The following is a 7745-nucleotide window of genomic DNA, read 5'->3' on the forward strand; positions in this document are numbered from 1 at the left end:
ATATTTTTAAAGTATTTAAAAATATTTCTAAGGCTTCTGAAAATAATTTCAACATACGTTAAATATGAAATGACCTTTTAAAATATTTTAAAGTATTAAAATAACATTTTAATACTTTAATACTATTTTCAGAAATTTTAAAAAAAATTTTTCATTCTCCCAAGTACTTTATGATTATTCTAGTTTATTTTATAGTTTTAACACATTTAAAAAACATAATCTTAAAATATTTTAAGCTCTAATTATAAATTAGTTTCTTAATTATAAATTCATGATATTAATGTAATTTAGTGTAAATTAAAACACAAAAACCTCAACATATAATATTATGGGATTTAAAGATATGTGTTTCTAGAAAGGGGCTAGAAACTGAAATATTAAGACTAAGTAGAAATTTTATTTTTATTGTTTGTATCATAGCTTAGAATTTTGGGCTCTTCTGTAGAATTTCAACCATCATCAATGTTTCTTATTTTCCTTCGCCAGTTTTAATTTTCACAACATGCTGCCTCACATAGAGCTTCATATCTATTAAGGATTAATCATTTCACAACTTATGGGATCATCAACAAAGATTTGGGTTTTTGGTTTATGCCATATACAATTTCTAAGCCTTGATTCTGGATCATTATATGACTCCCATTTGACTCCCAAATGAGAAACTAATTCTCCCTTCTTTCATATTAACATATTTATCATCCCCCATCCTTTACTCATTTATACACCTAGGTGTTTCATGACACTAATCATATGGAGATGAATGCTTTGATTTACTATCATCAGAACTCAGAAGAATCATTCATCCATGATAATTACTAAGAAATTATTAAGAAAAAACCTGAGGATTTCCATGGTGGATAAAGATAAACTTTCCATGCTCCATTACTTTGTTCATGCATAAATGCATATGCATGAAACTGAAGAATCAAGATAGGGAAACCAAAAGTTTTAGCTTTTTTGAGAGCAAACTTATCTTGATTTCCCATTTGGAAAATTTAAAGTGATCCTAAAAAATCACATAAATACTATTTTATTGAACACATTCAAATTATATTTAGAAAAATATGACACGGACCTACTGAGAAGAGAAACTTTAGGATATATTTTTTCATTTATTTAGTATACAATTGTCCAAAATTATTTGTATAATTTCACAATAAATAATCTACAGTAAATATATGGTAAAAAGGGTCGACCCACAGGCCTGCATGAATGAAGACAGCAATAAGGAGATTATAGGAGCAGGATGAAAATAAAGACAAAATCAGTTGTTCCAAGTTAGGAATTTTGGGGTTTTTTTTCACAAGATGTCCTAGGATTCTAGAAAGAGATGAAATAAATTGAGTCAGGGCACGACTTGGATAAGTATACTCGTGTATTGGTTGATTTATAGATGTGGGTATGTGGAGAAGGAAGATGAATAATATGTGAAATGAATCTCACTTGAAATAGGAGGAATGAGATGATACACGATGTATGAAATTAATCCAATTGGCTCTTAAAGTTTATCCTGTCCTGGGTTCAAGTATTTTGTCCCTCAAAGGCAGTTTTCAACAGAATAGAGAGGGGCGAAAAAGAAGAAATGACTAAAAAAATACTTACTCAACATTTAGAGAAGCAAGGACATAGAACACAACCTTGTGCTTCTACGCAGCCTTTGATAGGAAATGTTCGAAAAGAGTAGAGATATAACAAAATACCATTTGTAATGAGTACTAATATCCAAAATAGTTTACTTTGTTTTTTCTATTATTTCTTGAAGAAAAAACAAATTAGAAAAAACTTTTTTCATGAGGGTGCCATATCATCAACCAAAACGAAGAAAAATTTATGAATCATGAGAAATTCCCATTCGACTTGGAATACTTATTCCTTTGAATGTCTTACTTCCATTTCAGTAAGGACATTTCACAAAATGCGTAGGATGGATTATTTTATGAATTTCTATTTTTTTAAAAAATATTCATGAATTTTATTTAGTTGGTGATAAGGCTTTTACAAAAATTCTACACGAACAAGGAATCCATTTTGAAGAGTACATTCTATCCTTGACCCAAAGAAAAAGGGTTTGGAAGTTAGATTCTTTGAATGGATCAAGAACATTTTGAAATGATTCCAATTAGGAATCTATATAGCATGTATAACATATCCTAATTAGTGAGGATATCAAACAGAATGTGCTGGATTCAAAAATAAAATCTTTGACTTATTATGAGTAGGTAATGAAGAGTGTGAGTGAAGTAGTGTAGGAATAGTTCCATCTCACATGATGGGTATCCGATCCTGCTTATGTGTCTAGTTTCTTAATAAAATAGAATTCTAAGGGGGATAGGAGTATGCAAATCTTCAAATCCTAAGCACGACATCTATTCTATACAAGACATATTTAGCCATTTTTTCTTTGTTACATATATTTATCTCCATCACAGCTTCATCCTTGCATACCTTACATCACTTCATCCGTGCAACTTATTGATATAGTAACTCATCTCATCTTTATCCCTTACAATTTATGATACATGTTTCTTCCAAGTCAGTCTCTCTCTTTCTCTCTCTATCTATCTATCTCTTTATCTCTCTCTCTCTCTCTCTTATTTTAAAAGTGATCTCCCCATGATACCTTCTTATTTTTTATTAATCTTTCCATTTTTCACTCTTCCTCTGGCCAACCTCATTCGGTTGCCTGATCCTCTTGATGGCACTACCCTCTCCTAAGATGAGAAGTATGATATCATGTTGATGCTCATACACTCCTATCAGATATAAATGAGTAAGGTCACTTTGAATATCATGCATTTAACAAAGTGCTGCATATTACATGCATTTCCTCTTGAATTTGAAAATTTCTGAGGCAGTTTGGCACTAGTATTTTTTACCCCCTTAGAATGTTCAAAAATGCATTATATACGTACATATATAGAAGTGTCCCACATGCTTACATTTGTGCTTCCATTTACTTGGAGAATTCTATTGATGATCATCCTCGGATATTTTTTTTAATTTACCCGTTGCTATCAAATATTGGGACTAAACTATTTATGTAGTATTTAGACCTATACACCATGATCTGTACCCACATTTGGCCCTTCTTTTTTAGGTATCTATCATTTGACTTTTTATTCACCCTTGAAGTAGGTGGGAACGTCATCACCGACATTTTTGTGCATTTTTATTCTTGTGCTTACATAGGACAGTAATAATTCATATCCCCTACTCTCACTTTGAAGGAAAGATTGTGGAGATTCTCTCTCAATGTAGCAATTGTTGAGAGAAAGTGATCTTGTTGGCGAGTGATGTCAGACCCACTTTTTCACTAAGATCTATGTAGTCACACTTCTTCGTGGTAACAAACGTAGAAAGAATGAGCTATCTATTATCATCTTCATTAAGCTCTGTCCTAGATAAGATGGATTGATTTGCATGTCCCCTAGGCTGAATATCTAAATTGCCATGTAATATAATCCTTTTGCGTTCTGATTGATATTTTAAAAAATACTTCTCTCATTACTCTTTGGTTTCAAAGACGAATGGAAAATTCAAGGATAACAGAAGGAAATTGGTGAGACCTATGCATGTTCACTAATAGGTAGTATAACGATTTTTACGTGTTTATTCACATTAAATTTGTTATATATGTGTTATCGAGCCTAAAATGATTAAATCCATTTTGAGAATGGTTTTTTGAAATTTCTGAATTTTAAAAGTATTTTTAGGGATTTTCTGACATTATACTTTGGGAGAAAAAATATTTTTTACTTGGAGATATGATTTGTCCTGAATTTTTTGACATTACATTCATAATGTCATAATAGTTTATTATTTATATTTTGAAATTTATATGTAATTTCAGTTAATGTATATTAACAATTAAATCATGGTGTATATTAAAAATTAATGTAATTTAAGGTTTTGTTTCTGTCGTGGCATGTGTCATCATTCAATTTATCAAGTGGAAACCATTAGATGATGTCTGATAATTATTGGCATCCACTAATCATTAAAACAAAACTTTTATGGCATCGTAATCAGCGATGCCATACTGACATTACATACTAACAGTTTTTTATGCAGATGATGATGTGGAACGATGTTTTTTCTGCACAATAAATGCACAAAAAATAAAAGTATTTATTGTGCAATAAATGGGTGTGCGGATCGAGGATGGAAATTCTTTAAGAAACCAATTTTAAATACTTTGCATAGCAAAAAATGACGATGCTGCATGACATATCACAAGCTGAAATTTTGAGGGCTTCATCTTTGTCTCCTCTATCCCTCCATATGGTTGTACCTTGAAATTAAGCCCTCAATATTTGTAAGAAAATCCTTAAAATTATTTACCCCAAGAGAAGGAGATTGAAAGAGAGTGAGATTATGAAGGTCCATCAAGGATGTTCTTGGTTTCTAAGTACTTGGAGAAGGTCAACAGAGAAATGGGGAGGCTGATCTGCATCATAAAATTGCATCGATCCTAGCAGAACATATGGATCTAAGGCTAGTAGCTTGCCTTCTTTTTATCCTTCATCGACACATTCACTTAGGTAGATCCATATTCATTTCATCTTTTCCATCCACATCTACTATCATCTACCTTTGTCTATCACCTACGTTACATATCATCTACGCTGTCCTGTTCTCATCTTATGCTTTCCCCTCCATTTGCCTAATATACCCTAAACCACTATCTTCCTCCATCTCATTCCTCACTCATATCCTACATCCACTATTTTCCCCTTACATCTTCACCCATCTTACTCTCTCAGTTCCATCCACTATATTCATTTAACCTTTGACTATTTATTAACCTTTGACGTGGACATCTTTATCTTACACCTAGCACCTCTCCTTTCATCTTGCCATTACCATCACATATCTCTTACGGTATATGTATCCCTTCTTATCCGATCCGAATGACTACATATAGATAGTTAAACCCCTAAGAACCACTCCTTATGGAGATGACCCATACTCATCCGCTATCTAGTACATTTATTTGGGTATTTGTTTATTAATTTTATTGATTAGACTCAAATCAACAACAATGTAAAGTTTACTCTAAATTTGAGTTTATTAGTATGTATAAATATTAACTCATTTATTTTTCATCTGTACATACATATATCTGTTGTTAATCATCAAAAGAGTAAAAAATAAATTACATTATGAGGCCTAATTTATCAAATTTAGTTTGTGGGACTAAACACAATTTATTCTCTTTAGTTGAGTCATTCTTTATATTTTCTTGTATTTTTGTTAAATTTTGTGATATTTAAATATCAAATACCAAGTTATAGATGAAAATGGGACTCAATAGTTAGCTTAAGCCACATCTTGGGTCATAGTAGAAAGAGTATATTGAAGGAGAAGAAAATTCACAACTTTTCCCTCACCAGAATAGATGATCATTTTTAAGATTATGATTCTTCACCATATTGTGTAGAATTCATTATATTTAGAGTTTCATATTCACCTACCAGTTGCAATATCTCCAGCACATATACCAAAATCGTGGAGGAATTGGCATGCATGGATTTCCATAAATATATGTGATGCATCAAAGCTGTGTAGCCCAACCAAACAGTCCAATATACTAAAACACAATAACCTTGTCAAGGGTTTCAAATATGAATGTTAAATTTTCCATGACAATAATCTAAGAAAGGTTGTCCAAGTGAAACAACCAGCTCAATTTTAAAGGATCTCCCATTCGTCAAAAAAGTTGTTCCTTGTTTTTAAAGACCCATCATTATTTAAAGATGAGTTAATTGAACAAGAGTTGAATGATCAGAATAGTACAAACGTCTTTTTACAACTATTCAGATTTGTTCATCTTGTAGAACATGATGCATTTAAGGGCAGCACTAGTACACATCCTGGTGTAGGGGATCTTGGAGGTTATGGGACATCAGCTCTATTTGGCAAGAGGCGGCCCTTGAAGTGTCAAACCTTAGAGAAGGTAACGGATGTGCTCGGTCGCCTTATCTGTCTCACTACCTTGTCATGGTATTGGGTTGACACTGATGCATGGAAAGAATCATGTCTATATTTATAAGTCAAATTTTGTGGGCATATGTTGGTGTTTTAAGTTATACTTAACCAACAATATTTTATATAAAAGTTCACTAAGTACTCTATAATAGCTATAGGGTAAGTAGGGAGTCAATACACATTGAGGCAAGACTTGAATTTTAAAATATTATTGAGGTTCAATTTTGAGCAAAAATGAAAAGAAACTAACTAAAAATTTTTACAAGAGTTTTCCTTATTTTATTTGGAGCTAAAAAGAGTAAGTATATATTTTTGGATTTTTGGTCATATTTAACTATCAATGTACAATAATTTACATATTAAAATTTCTCAATTTCACTATATTATCAGATACCACGTGGTTTAGTGAGCGATAAGGCTTATAGGAAAGGAAGGACATGTCTTGATCAGCCCTAACGTATTGGGTTGGAACCAAAACTTATTGAAAATTTGTCATCTCAATGACTTTATAAATTTTAGATGTTTTGGATTTTTTAGAGACCAAAAAATATGTTATATAGTTTGAATTTATATCCAAATCTCAAATTGAACAAATGTTGTGAAATATTATATGTATCATGGGGTAGATTACAGATGGTCGTAATGCCCCGGCTCACTACTCGAGAAAGCACAAGCCCAACCTTGATGCATACCATGCTGGATCGTGTGCTTGTTTCTAAAAACCAGGCCAAAAAATAATAGAATTCAACTTTTCACACCGTTAGCTTGGATTCTGAATTTTAGGATAGCAAAAATGGTACACCATAACCAATTTACGATCGTCACGTACAATGTTCTTCCATTCTCATAAAAAATGAACTCACATTTTTCCCGTGTATTTTTTCTTTTTAATTTTTCTATTTCATGCAACTGAAACACCTAAAATCACCAGATTTGGTATTTTATAAATTCAACCTCACTTTTAAAACATACATGCATGCTTCCATCTAAAAATGCATTAAAATGGATTAAAAATCACAAAATCTATCCATGGATTAATATTTCTCCATCGATAAAAAAACCATATATTTTTGTCAAGTGATCTTGAGTTATAAAATTGAATGTTTGGATTAATATAATTACAAGACATATAGACATAAGTAACCATCTATAGCGAGACAGTTGATGGTGAGATTATCTAATGTAAAAGATTTAAGATAAGGTAATTTACAACTAAGGTTTAGGGACTATCCCAAACTTTATCTAAGTTCAGTTTTCAGTTTGTACCTATCATTCCAATTACCTAGATAGATTTATATATTTTAGTAAACATGTAGCTTAATACATTGTTGATAGGATTTATTGAGGATTTGTGTTTTTCTGATTAAGTGGGCTTACGCTTGGTTCACCTATAAAATTTATATTGAGATAGTTCAAAGTTGATGATCTAGACGAAAGTAATTCCCCAAATGGTCTCAGATAATAGTCCCAACCTGTCTTCAAATACAATAACATTCCTTATATCATGTACGTATTCCCTACTAAGATTTATATTCCCTTTGTATATATTCACAATTTGGTTTTATTTACTTTGAAAATGAAAGAATATTGTATGACTTAAAAATTTCAATCATTGAATTTTGCTTATTATGACAAAGATAATTATTTTTTCAAATTTTATTTTTTACAATATATTTCTATTTTTCTTTGTATTAGCAGTTTTTAAGTTGTGATAACAGAATATTTGATTTAAATGGTACATTATGAATGGATAGGTT

Source organism: Wolffia australiana, chromosome 10 (genome assembly GCF_029677425.1).
Source record: "Wolffia australiana isolate 7733 chromosome 10, ASM2967742v1".
Classification (NCBI taxonomy): domain Eukaryota; kingdom Viridiplantae; phylum Streptophyta; class Magnoliopsida; order Alismatales; family Araceae; genus Wolffia; species Wolffia australiana.